A 14,277-nucleotide genomic window follows, 5' to 3' on the forward strand; every position below is an offset into this window, starting at 1 on the left:
CTTTATTATTGTCATTTGTCACTGCCCAAGTATTCACAACATTATTTTCGTGCATATAATCTATACGTGAACCTTTCCATAAGTCGCATGAAATTGGCTCACTCTATGAGTATATATTGTCAATTTCATGGACCCATCTGCTCATGCATATGTTTGGACAACCCGAACAAATGGAGCTCGAGATATTCGAGCACATCTCCGAACAAATGGGGCTTGCCATTATCTCACATGCCTTACCTTATATTGTATTGTATTGTATTAAGTATGGGAGTATATGTGCTGATGTTAACTGCACATGTATCTACTATACGCAACTATCCCCACATGCGGACGTAGATGCGATTAGTAAAACCTATTATCGCATATGAGGATAGCATTTTTAGGGTATCCGGATGCGGTTATGCATCTACTATCTGCAACTATCCCCACATGTGGATGTGGATGCAGTTAGAAAAAACTATTATCGCATATGCGAATAGCATTTTTAGGATATGCGGATGCGGTCAATAACCACATCCGCACACCTTTTATATATACTATATATTTATTATATATATTATATATATTATGTTTAATAAATTCACCAAAATGACATTGTTTTTGTGTTTAATACCAAAATGACTTCATTTTGGATTAAGAATAGGTTATTTTTACATTAGTTTGGTTGGCTGTGTTGCTTTCTCGTGTAACACTTGAGCAAAAAGCTAGGCAAAAGTAATATGAAATCAATATATTTTCAAAATATTAGAGTTTAAAAAAGATTAAAACAAGCCCAAAATACTAAAAATCGGCCTAAATTATTTTTAAAATCATTTAAAATATGTCCTAATAGAAACTCAAAGAAGGCTTAAAAGACTAAAATATGCTCATTACCTAATATGCGGATAGATGATAATAACCGCTATTGATGAACCACTAAAGGATTCAGAATTAGTCTCCTAGCCTATATGCTGTCTGGTTTAGGATCTAACTATGATTCTTTCATCACGTCAATCACCACTCGGACTGTTACGTCACACATCACTTGGATATGAGAATGGGAATGAGAATGTGCTTATATGTATATTCGCACATTTCTTGACACAACGTGTTTGAAAGCCGTGATGACAATGAACCTATCATAACTCTACAGTTAAGCATGCTTCTATGAGAGTAGTACTAGGATGGGGTGAATTATTGGGAAGTCTGGTTCGAGAGAGTGAAAAGCAGACAATATTGTGTCGTTTGGGGTGAATCGTTATAAATGATATCAGAGTCATTGTCCAGCTTGAGATGAGGGAGCGTGCACAAGCCTATGAGGATCGCTAGCGGAAACTCGCTGGGACGCCAAGAATGGGGTGATCCCATGAGGGTTGCCAACGGGGACGCTGAGTCCCAAGAGTGGGTGATTGTGACGTCCCACATCGCTTAGGTATGGGAATAAGAATGTGCTTATATGTATATTTGCACATTTCTTGACACAACTCGTTTTAAAGTCTTGATCACTTTGAACCTATCAAAACTTCGCAATTAATTAAGCTTGCTTCTGTGAGAGTAGTACAAAGATGGCAGGCGACCTCCTAAAAAGTCTGGATCAAGAGATCGAGCTAAAAGCGGACAATATTGTATCGTTTGGAGTGAGTCGTTACATCTGTTAAGTTAGGCCCAAACTAAACAGCTGAAGCCAAGCATTTCAGTCTCAATTAAATGGTGATCATGAAGGCTGAAATTCCAATGTATCAGTCAAATAGTGACACTTCAGTTACCATATGATCGATTTAAGAGTAGGGGGAGATTGATTGGATCTGTCTCATTTTTGGTGTTAGTTTTAATTCCTCTTTTAGTGCATAATGCCTATTTGCCTTGAAGAAGTACCCTACATAGCATGCACTAATCCAGGTCAACATGCAAAATCAACTGTCTTTTTCAATTCAGGTGCATGGCAATGTCTTTTGAGTTAAATTAATCCTTCAAAGGGCTTGGTTTCTCTGCATGGGATGTTTTAAATTTCTATCTGCATCACCTTAAACTGGATTCGGTGAAGGAAAAGGAAAGAATATATAAGAAATTAGAAGAAGGCCGGGGGTACATATAAAGAAAATTTGGAATAAAAGCTCTTAGACTATCCCCTTGACGTACATTTTCTGTTATTGGATTTTAGAAAATGATTTTTCAACTTGACTCAGTAAATGAGAATAAAAAAAACTCCTAAAATTTGAAAATATATACAAACTCTTACTATCTAGCTCGTTGGGAAATGTTTTTCTATTGTGGGATTTTAGATTATGATTTTTCAACCCGACTCGTTGCCTTTATTATTCTCCATCTTTGACCCAGTATAGGAACAAGACTAAAGTGGGTAAGGTTTGAACTGCGCGTATATAGTAATTGTGATTTTTGCAAGTCTCTTCCACAATTAATGCAACATGAAGTTTCAGGTCAATAGACGCTTCCTCTTTGGTTTTCTTTTGCTTACCATCATGTTCCTTGCATGCAGCTTGTTCGTCACCGTCACCGGTGAGAGAAGCACCTTTTCTCTCTAAATTTTGTATGTATTGATTAAGCCACACTGCTCCATCTATTAGAATATATTTTCATAAAATCCTTGTGATTGATTATTAGCTGTGAGTGATAATCAAATCCTTGCGATCGATTTGATTACCTTATTTATATTGTATTCACCGTTTACATTTTCCTTATAAATAGGCCAGGAATTATTGGTATTGTAATAAAAATCATCAAGAAACAAGACAAAATGTAGCCCTTAATTAATTTGGACTCTTCCTTAGCGATAAACGTAGGTGTTTAACACCGAAGTACCCGTAAAATCCCTTATTTCTATTTTTTCTTATTATGTTATTTTCTTTATATTTCCTTAACATTATATATTTCTTTATGGTATCAGAGCCATCAACTAATGCCAATCTTTGATCACCAATGGCATGTGGAATTCAATTTTTTTTTTCCTTCCTCTTGAATAGAAGTCGGTCGTGAGGTTCTTTTTTTTACCAATATGTTTCTTCGACAATTGAAGACAGAACGAGTTTCATCTGGCCTTGTTGACGCTCTATTATTCGATAAGTACACCAATCCAACAATTTTTCAAATCACAAGGATTTGATAATCAATCACAAGGATATATTTGATTACAATCACAATTATATGGAAATATATTCTAACACCATCAATATTCATAAAGAATTTCTCTTCTTGATATATAAGTCTATCCTCCCTAACTTGATTGAATGCGTGGTCAAATTTGTGGCATAGAAGGCGGAATAGCTTTACAACTATAAAATATATTGAAAAATTATGCAACAGAATACAAGGCTATTAGAATTTGATGAACTTGATACCCACGTTTATGTCAGATCTACTTTTAATTACATTGTATATATGATCTTTTAATACGAGTTAGTACCATCTTTGCTTTATTTTTTTTCCTTGTCTGAAACTATCGGTGGTAAATACTCTGATCAGGTGAAAAAATTGGGAAACTAGTTCATGCAAAAGATATAAAAAAAATTGTCAGGAGCCCTTATTGTAACACAAAAGAAAGGTCAACCTTTGCTCTTAGCAAAACTAATGCAACAACGGCCACCTGAACCGCCACCGCCATGTCTTACGGCTCCCCCAGGGCCTCATCCCTAACAAACATTCCTTGTACTTCATGTGTTAGACATATCTTGATGTGGTGTAAATGTCATAAATAGCATAATTAATATCAAAATCAAAATAGCATATGTATTCTACTCTAAATGTCAGTTCAGCAGCAACCATTGAATAAATATGTTAACAGAAGACCCATGACACTTCCAGTTAACTTGTTCCTTCAATTGATTTTGTAGCTACAAAATGTGGAATGGTTATCTTGGAGGAACTTCAATAATTGATCTTTCTGCTTCACGAACTTGTGTAGCGTTATTGAAACTCAATATTCTAAATTCGTTTGGCTTCCAATTTTGGAATTATGGTGCAAAAAAATAAATGATTTATGTAATTTTCAATGAAATCATGGTCAAATTTATAACAGGCACAAAAAGTTATGTTTTTAATTTAATACTTAGTTGTAATTATAATTTAACTTCTTCAAAATAAATTGAAAATTATTTTCAAAGATCAAGATATTAGGTTAAAATTAATTTTCAAAATATATTTTGCTCTATTTTCATTAAAAAAAAAATCCTTTAATTTCCTTCATACCTTTTCTTTTCTTATCCATTTTTCTTCAAATGAAACAGACTTTTTTTTTCTTTTCTTTTTTTTTTTAATTTTTATGACAAAGACAGTATAGTATGTATGATATTCATAAAAAAAGGGCAAAAAAAAAAAAATTATCACACACACGCGCTTATTATTGAAGGATATATCACTACAAAAAACTTAGTATTTAGTCACATGCAGTTAGCCATGTGGATGAGGGTCATCCATGTTGCTAACTGCTAGCCACGTGGGTCCCGCATGGTTAATCCGGTTGTTGCTAAATGTCACTTAGCAACGTGGTATATACACGTGGTTACTTAACCACGTGCCACTCACAAGTGGCTAAAAAAAAAAGGGGGCACTTTTAGCCATGTGGAACTAACCCACGTCGCTAACTACTTCATTTATTTATTTACCGGTATTTTCTTTCTAGCCCTCGTCGGGAAATTTATTTTTTTTTTCCTTGCCGGAAACTTTTACAAGGCCGGCGAAATCTTCCCCTTCCTTCCCCCATGAAATCCAATCCAAAAAATCCCCTAAAAATCAACAAAAATCCTCCGCCGACCGCAATACCAAAAAATCACCAAAAATCACAAACAAAAACCAAGAATCACCAAAATTGCCCAGTCGCTAGAAATTAGATTCAAAAAACCAAAACAACAAAAACCCAGTCGCGGGATTCGAACCCGGCCATCAAACCAAAACAACAAAAACCCAAAATTAGATTCAAAATCCGGCCGGTCCTCCGATCCCTGCATCACCAAAACATCAAGGGATAAGAGAGAGAGATAGAGAGAGAGAGAGAGAGTACCTATGGTCGACAGAGATCAGTGTCCGACGAGAGTGATATTGCTCATTTCTAACATAAAGAGGCTACTCACATGCAAGATGTGCACAATATATACCACCGTCAATTAAGTTATTTATGTGACCATATATCTATGATCATGATAGTCCATCGATCAAAGGCACTTTTCAAATTCTAACGTCAATATTTTGTTGCAAAAACACTTGAAATAAAATTTTAGTATATTTATCTGCAAATCTAAATACTTTAGTATTATAAACTTCAACAATTACACTTTATTATACAATCTTTATTAAAACATCAATATAAAATTTTAATCAATTATTTGATAAGTGTTTAATATATTTCATCAACTGTTGTTTCAAAACAATAATTAAAATATTACTGATTAATAAAAATAAGAGAATATAAACCAATTTAATTATTTTAATTAATAAAAACTACCTAGGGGTAATGCTATATATCTCATCACCATATTTTTTATGTTAATTTCATATTTTCACACAAATAAAAAGATTAAAGAGGTAATTTGCTACTATTACTAAGGTCGTCTTCAATGGACAGGCTTTGGGGTGGTTTTTCACCTACTATTTGGCCAAAAGGGTGACTCGACCTATCTCCTTCAATTTGTTTATATATATATATATATATATATATATATATATATATATTATTTGGTTTTTAATTTTTTTTAATAAGTTGTTAGTATAAGTAACACATGTCATAATATGATTGGTACTGATGTGACATATTAACGGATTTTATCAACTTTTATAACGATAGAAACCTATTTATTTTTTGGAGTGGCTGGACCATTCTCTAAGGCTTTTGAAGACCACTCCCCTTAAGGATTGAGAATTTGAGAGAGTGGTTGAACCATCCCCTAATGTGTATAGAAGGTAGCCCAATGACTCTATTTGGGTGATTGGCATACACCTTTTTTTTGTTCAAAAATTGATGAGGTGGCAAAATAGTGAAGGCTCATTTCAAATGAATTGTCACAACTTTAAGAATTTCATGACCTTGCACTTCTTAAAACAAACGGTCACAATTTTAAGAATGACACAGAATCTTGATCTCCGGCCCCTCAAGCCCATGTGAGACCTGTAAAACATTGTCACGTGGAAATTGTTACCATATCAACATATCCTTTAAAACAAAAATAAAAAATAAAAAGTAAAAAATTGTAAAAAAAGAAAAAACAGAAAAGAATAGAAATGGAAGCAGTGGAGGAGAAATCCCACTACCAGGAGTTGTAGGATTTTCACCACACGCTTGTTGTACGTTGAGGTGGTTCACGGAACTTCCACCCCATAAAGGTGGTCATAGGGGTGGGAAAGGGTAGGGGTTTCTTTAACATTGGAAACCTAATGATAAATCAAATGAAAACTATTTGGTAATATCTTTTTTTTTTCTTGCCAAATATATTGTTAAGGGTGACTTGGCAACTACTTGATGCAGCAAAAACTTCGTCAACAATTTGGATAGAAAAACTAATGGAGCGAGTGATTTTTAAAATGATTAAATTAAAACATCTATAGTGATTTTTATTTTTATTTTGAAACCTAGCTAAGTAGCAATTTTTAAAGATTATAAAACCTAGGGACTAATTTTTTACTTTCACAGAAATGAACCTTTTGAAAATTTGAGAAAATAAACTGTCTTGTACGTTTTGATGAGTTTTCTGTAGTTGGATTTTAGATGATTTTTCAATGTGACCCGATTGAGGGTTGGGGGGTGGGACCGTGGGAGTTATTTAGGGTCGTGTTTACATGTGGTCTTGAAAATTTGAAATAAAAACTCTTGGACTATTTTGTTAGCTAGCTAGGTATATTAATTGTAGTTGGATTTTAGATGATGATTTTTCAACGTGATTCGGTAAAGGAAAAGAAAAGAATAAGAAAGGATCGAAGAAGATTGACCTTTTGAAAATTTGAAATAAAAGCTATTTAGACTAGCTATCACCTCCACATAAATTTTCTGTTGTTGGATTTTAATTAGATGATGGTTTTTCAACTTGACTCGGTGAACGATAATTACAAAAAATCCTTAAAATTTGAAATAATTAATAATTGGAAAATGTTTTTCTATAGTTGGATTTTATTTATTTATTTGTTTATTTTTATATAGATGTAGTTGGATTTTAGATTATAAAGGAAAAGGAAAGGAAGGAAATGAGGGATATTGGTCTGAAAATGCCTTGGTTGTTTTTTTAGGACAGAAATTTCTTATTTCTTATAAGTTGATTTATATATAGGAAGTTTCCTAGGAAAAAGAAAGGAAAGAAATGTTGGATATATATATATGGTTTGAAAATGCCTTGGTTGTTTTTTTAAGATAGAAATTTCTTACAAATTGACTCGCAGGAAATTTTCTTGGAAAAGGAAAGGAAGGAAATGAGGGATGTATGGTCTGAAAATGCCTTGATTGTTTTTGTTGGACAAATTTCTTAGAGCATTAGCAGCATATACTTAACTATTTTTCTTAAATTTAGGAAACAAAATTACTTTTTGCTTCTCTATAAAAAAAGCATGAGTAATGATTCAATGCCATCGAAAGATACAACTTTTCACCATCTTGCCTATGTGGCAAGGTGGTCCCCCACTATTTTTTGAATTTTTTTATTTTTTAAAAATAAATTAAGATGGTGGACCACCTTGCCACATAGGCAAGGTGGTGAAAAGTTGTATATTTAGGTGGTAGTGAATCATTACTCAAAAAATATTTCACAATAGATTCCTTTATATTCTCCTATATCAATTTAATATTCTTTCTTTATTCTTATTTTATTAGATTTCTTACTTTCCTACTTTCTGTCATTTTTATCATTATATAATTCATTGGATAGGGTAGCTACAGTGCTACCCAAGGGTTTAGGAAAATATAGGAAAACTGATGTGGGTGATTTTTTGTGACTTCTTTTAAATTCTCTCTATATTTAGGGAAGGGAACTACCTATAGAGTATCTGCCCTCTTCCTTGCATGTAGCTTGTTCGTCACCAATAAGAGGATCGGAGCACCTTTTCCTCTCTAAGTTTTGTATATATTGTTTGACATATATGTGTGTGTGTTACTGGGTATGCTATTGCATGCTTTACATTTTGTGTTGTCTACTTATGGGTGTCGTGTGTGTACATGGGTGAACTGTGAATAATAGAGAAAGAGGGAATGGAGATTGAACTGCTCTGATATTGTTAAACCTCCATACTAACTAGACGCGAATGGTAAGAATTAAACATAAATATAAAAAAGAGGATCAAATATTTTCTCCTATTTTTCTTCTGCGAATACTAAATGACGTGGCTTCAAAGTAACTTTGAATTCTTAGGCCTCAGCATAGATAGATAGATTTTGTAATGATTTATCCACACCACTCCATCAATACTAGTTTTGCCCCTCCTAATTTTTTTTTTTTTTTAAATAAAATAAATTTGGGCCCTTCAAATTGTCAAGTCTGGGTCCTCTATTGTCTGTAGATTTATTCTCATGGGCAATCTATGGGATGAAAGTTTGTCAGGTGTGTGACAGTGTAAAGAGTTATCTCTTATGGCTTGGATACACTACAAAAAAAAAACATGCAATTAGTCACGTGGTTACAGTAGCCGTTACTTTAGCCACGTGGCCAATTAGCCACGTGTAATAAATAGACGTGGCTAGATGACAGTTAGCCACGTGTATTTATTACACGTGGCTAATTGGCCATGTGTATTTATTACACGTGGCTAATTGGCCACGTGTAATTAATAAACGTGGCCTATTAGCCACGTGTAATTAATACACGTGGCTAATTGGCCACGTGTAATTAATACATATGGCTAAAATATTTGTATTTTTTAATATTTTTTTATATTTATATTTGCAATTGGCCACGTGTAATTAATACACATGGCCAATTGTTTTTATCAAATATATATTAATAAAAACAAATTTTATTAAGGTTTTGATAAAAAAATATATATATGTATATGTATAAGAGAATTGGCCACGTGGCTTTAGGCCACGTGGCCAGAATTTGTGTAGGTAGGCGCGCGGGAGTTGTCCCGCGTCCACCTACACATTATTAATTTGAAGTTTCAAATATTTGAAAAGAAAAAAAAAAATCATTATATATATTACTGCACTCGTTCTCTCTCTCTCTCTCACGATACTGCACTCGTTCTCTCTCTCTCTCTCTCTCTCTCTCTCACTGTTCTTTCTCTCTCACGATACTGCACGCGTCTTCTTCTCTCTCACGGTACTATATCGCTCTCTCTCTCTCTCTCTCTCTCCAAACTCTGACCGGCCGGCCAATACATCACCGGCGGGTAAGAAAACAATATCTCTTTCACTTTCTCTCTCTCTAATACCTCTCTCTCTCTCTCTCTCTCTATCTCTCCAAACTCCGACTGGCCGGCCAGTACATCACCGGCCTTAAATCCCTTTCACTCTCTCTCTCTCTCTAATACCTCTCTCTCTCTCTCTCTCTGTCTCTCTCTCTCTCTCTGTCTCTCTCACTCTCTGTATCTCTCTCTGTCTCTGTATCTCTCTCTATCTCTCCAAACTCCGGCCAGCCAGTAGATATGTCGACGACGAGTTGTTTCTGTGTTTCGTATGGGTATATCGTATACGTATTAGGAAGGAAAAAAAAAAAAAAAATAGATCTGTTCTTTTCTTCTTCTTCTTTTTAAGCAATAATATCATTGTTGGCGACATGTGTTAAGAATACGTGTCAAAAAAAAAAAAAAAATCTTTTTTTTTTTTTTTTTTTTTTTTTTTAACATTTAGCCACGTGTATTTAATACACGTGGCTAAATTGTTCGCCACGTGTATTTTAAACGTGGCTGACAGTTAGCCGCGTGTATTTTGATACACGTGACCACTTGGACATGTGTATTAAAATACACGTGGCTAAATGTGCATTTAATGACACCCAGATCCGCTACGTGGGGCACACGTGGCCACTTGCACGTGGCCAACAGTTCGCCATGTGTACAGTGACCGTACACGTGGCGAAATGTAAGTGGCGAAAATCATTTTTTTTTGTAGTGATAGTTCGGTGCAAAGGGTTATCTCTTACGGCCAATTTAAATAATTTTTTAGGATATTTGGCTACCTTTGTCTTAGATCTAATTTGCTCGGAGCATATCTGCTCTTTAACTACTATATATTTTTATACACGGGTTAGCGAAAGATGAAAGTCATAAATAGCACTTTATTGTAAAATTTTTTATTTGTATCGATGATTATGTAACATCACAGCATATGACTATAATTTTACAAAGCTTTATACTTTGTGAAGTAAGAGTTTTATACTCGTGATCTTTGATCAATAAAATACTCAAACCTTCCGTTAAAATTTTTTTTTAAAAAAAATACTCAGGGGTAATGCTATTTAATTCCAACAACTCGATCACTGTATACTAATCGAATTGTAAATGGAGATAGAAGTTACTTAAGTACGCCAAAACATGGACCATTTCTCATGACCCATGCGTTGGGTCACGGACTATATACGTACTAATCGAATTGTAATAAATGGAAAATTTTCCATCTTTTACCCATTAAACGAGAAGGGCTAAAGTGGGTAGATTTGAAATTGCATGGAATAATCAAACAGGCCTGTCTATATATTAATTGTGACATTCGCAAGTCTCTACCACAATGCAATTGGCTTGAGGTCAGGAGACGCTCCCTCCTTGGGTGGGTTTCTTGTGCTTACCCCCCTCTTCCTTGCATGCAGCTTGTTCGTCACCACCGGTAAGAGATCGAAGCACCCTTTTCTCGATCGATCTCTAAATTTTGTACATGTATTTGCTATTGCTTCACATTTTGTGTAAAATTATTCAGTACAATTAATAGAAGCTAGGCTACTCTAACTGAAGTTCACGATGCCTAGCCTGTTTTGATGAAATTATGTCTACTTCTAATATTTGCATTGTATTTATGTCTTTTAACACCAATTAGTACTGCTATATATCTTTTCTTTATATTTTTATTTTATTTTTTTTGTCTGAAATTGTCTGTGGTAATTACGTTTTGATCATGTGATAAAATGGATCAAGAAGTTAATTCATGCAAGAGACGTGGAAGAATTGTCTGGAGTTCAACCACCTTTGCCCTTTATGTTGTCGCCCTTGTATAAAAGGCGACCAGCTGAACCGCTGCTGCCACCTCCTAGTAGGTCCACTGGGTCTCACCCCTAGTAGGCATTTCCTATATTTCATGTATTAGACATTTCTTGATGTGGTGTAAATGTCAATTGTATCGAAATCAAAATAGTATGTACGCTACTATATATACAAATATAATGTCAGCTCAACATCAACCATAAGAAATGCGTGAAATGTGTTAGTAGAAGACCCATTGTTGGTACAGTTTCCGGTATGGTGTGAATCTGCACGTTCTTCTGGTGTTCTTCACGCTTCTTAATGGGACCCTTCCGGAGATCCTCTATGATGCCTAAATTAGCTTCTATAAGAAAATAATGATCTGTGCATAAAAACTGAATCTTAGTTTATACCTGGGGTATGAGCCTATTTATAGGCAAAGAGGTGGAGTCAAAGCTGGATTAGAATTCTTGCTCCTTGTCGATCTAGAACTGCTGTCAGAGTTCTAATCGAGATCTAGAATTAATGTCAGAGTTCTAATTGGATTCTGATCTTTTATTAGACTTCTGATCTGATCATTCTTCTTATCTGATTGGACCATAAGTCCTATCCTAATTCTACCAGAGATAGGACTACTGATCAAACTATACTTGGGCTAATTAGAGTCCTATCCCAATTTACTGAGATAACTGATACCTGATTTCCCTGAAGTAGTTGCTAAATGTCTATCTCCTCCTTGGATCGGGTTGAGTGGAATTTATCCCTTATCCGAAGCTTGCTTGAATAATGGAAATTCCATGTCTAAGGAAACCCGAGCTTTGTCTCCTTCTGAAAACCTGCTAACCTGCAAAACCTGAGGGTTAAATCTTACCCCCCACTACCTTCTTGTTTTTCCTTAGGGTTTTCTCCCTGTCTCTTGAAAAACCTGCAAAACCCGAGGGTTAAATCCGACCCCCCTGGCTCTCTTTATTTCTCTCTCTCGGCAAGGACTGATCCGAGAGTTTTCTTCTTGTACTCGGCTAGGACTGATCCGAGACTCTCGGCTAGGACTGATCCAAGACTCTCGGCTAGGACTGATCCGAGAGTTTTCTTCTTGCACTTGGCTAGGACTGATCCGAAACTCTCGTCTAGGACTGATCCGAGAGTTTTCTTCTTGTACTCGGCTAGGACTGATCCGAGACTCTCGGCTAGGACTGATCCGAGAGTTTTCTTCTTGTACTCGGCTAGGACTGATCCGAGACTCTCGGCTAGGACTGATTCGAGAGTTTTCTTCTTGTACTCGGCTAGGACTGATCCGAGACTCTCGGCTAGGACTGATCCGAGAGTTTTCTTCTTGTACTCGGCTAGGACTGATCCGAGAGTTTTCTTCTTGTACTCGGCTAGGACTGATCCGAGAGATTTCTTCTTGCACTCGGCTAGGACTGATCCGAGACTCTCGGCTAGGACTGATCCGAGAGTTTTCTTCTTGTACTCGGCTAGGACTGATCCGAGAGGCTTTACCTACAAAATAAGCAACATCAACGGGTTGCCGGTCCCTAGACCGGAAACACTCCGATGCTTAAGTCAGCTTTATTCATTTATTCTGAAAATACTTATTCCCAAAATCTGGGGAATTTTCTGTCTAGTCTGAATTAAAAATAAAAGTCTAGTTCTTTGCAAATATAAATGCTAAAAAATAAAAGCAAGCCTGAAATTCCCGAGAGTCCTTTTTATGGGATCACAGCAGATACTGTTGTTTCCTCGGCTCTCTATGCCTAGGGCTTTTGCTTCCTCGGTCTTCTCTTCTTTCTATGTCATTTCGGGGATCATTCTCTTGATGCCTCTCGCCTAGCTGAGGACGGTCTCGGGGATAGTAATCCCGTAGCTGTTGATCTCGGGACTGATTGTCCTGATGATTCTGAAGCCTGTTATTTCCTTGCTGGTTTCAGTTTTCTCCCAAGAACCGAAACAGCTTGCCATTCTTTATGAATTCTTCTATTAACAACCTTAGGGTTACGCACCCCTCGGTGTAATGACCTGCTTGTTTATGAAAATCACAATATTTGCTTGCATTCCTGTAAGGAGGATTACCTGGTATCTTTTGTGGTTCCCGGAACGCTGGATCTTTTTTTATCTCCATAAGGACTTCTGATATCTCGGCATTGAGAGGTGTAAAATTGTAATCTTTGAACTTCTTTACCTGCCTCTGCTCTTCCCCATCAGCTTTCCTGAATTCTTTCCTTTCCTTTTCTGGGGCTGTCTCTCGGGGTGGCCTAGAACTGGCCATAGACTTCAGCGTTTCTTCCTGATTGATGAATTCTTCTATCTTATCCATGAGGCCCTGCAAGGTACTCGATTGCTTCCGGACCAACTTCTTCATCAAAGGCTCATCGAGTGAAATTCCTTGATAAATGGCAGCAAAGACCATATCCTCAGTTGGATCTTCGACCGTTACCTTCTCTCGGTTAAACCGAGCCATGAACTCCTTAAGACTTTCGTTGCTTTGCTGGTGCAATGATAGCAAATATCCCGAAGGCTTCTTCCTTGTTCGGAAAGCTAGAAATTCGGTTAGGAATATTTTGGACAACTCCTTGAATTGATCAACGGAATTCGGGGGTAGCTTCCTGAACCAGTCTCGGGCATTCCCCGAAAGAGTAAGAGGGAAGGCCCGACATGCTACTTCATCGGGTGTCCCGTGAAGGTCTAGATGATCTCGAAAATTTTCTAGGTGATCCAAGGGATCTCTGTCTCCTGCATAAAGAATTTGGGGTACCTTAAACTTATCGGAAAGCCGATAGTCTGCCACCCGTCTGGTGAAGGGTGAGTCTGTACCCATTAGGAGCTTGTCCACCATTACAGATCTGCTTTTGTCCTTTCTTTCCATCTCCATGTACGTGCACCTTCTCTCCAGCTCGGCAATAACTCTGCTCAGATCTCCTTGGCGATCATCCTCCGTCCGAGGATTAGTGTTGCTGTTGTGATCTTCTTCCTCACGCTCATCCCTGTTCATCTCGGGATTGGGCTGTTCCGGCCTCCTGCGCAGCAACTCGGCATTCCGCTGTGTTAAAGATTCAATTTGGGCTTCCAGCGCTGTTATGCGATCTTGATCTCCACCCCCCGGGGGAGGTTTCGGTGGAGGCTGAAAATTATTCTGAATAACTGGCTCCATTTAGACTATGGGCTCTCGGTTGGTATGGTTTCCGGAATGTGTGTTCATCACCA

At 36.6% G+C, this 14,277-nt stretch overlaps 1 long non-coding RNA gene across 1 annotated transcript in view; it reads left to right on the top strand.

Moving 5' to 3' along the window:
* Positions 1–2,418: 2,418 nt before the first annotated feature.
* The window catches only part of LOC133876415 (uncharacterized), a 30,053-nt gene continuing 18,194 nt past the window's right edge, over positions 2,419–14,277 (top strand). The window contains exon 1 of the long non-coding RNA XR_009901532.1: positions 2,419–2,496. This is a non-coding gene — a long non-coding RNA (uncharacterized LOC133876415). The remainder of the gene's footprint in view (positions 2,497–14,277) is intronic.

The sequence above is a fragment of the Alnus glutinosa genome, chromosome 8 (assembly GCF_958979055.1).
Source record: "Alnus glutinosa chromosome 8, dhAlnGlut1.1, whole genome shotgun sequence".
Lineage (NCBI taxonomy): Eukaryota > Viridiplantae > Streptophyta > Magnoliopsida > Fagales > Betulaceae > Alnus > Alnus glutinosa.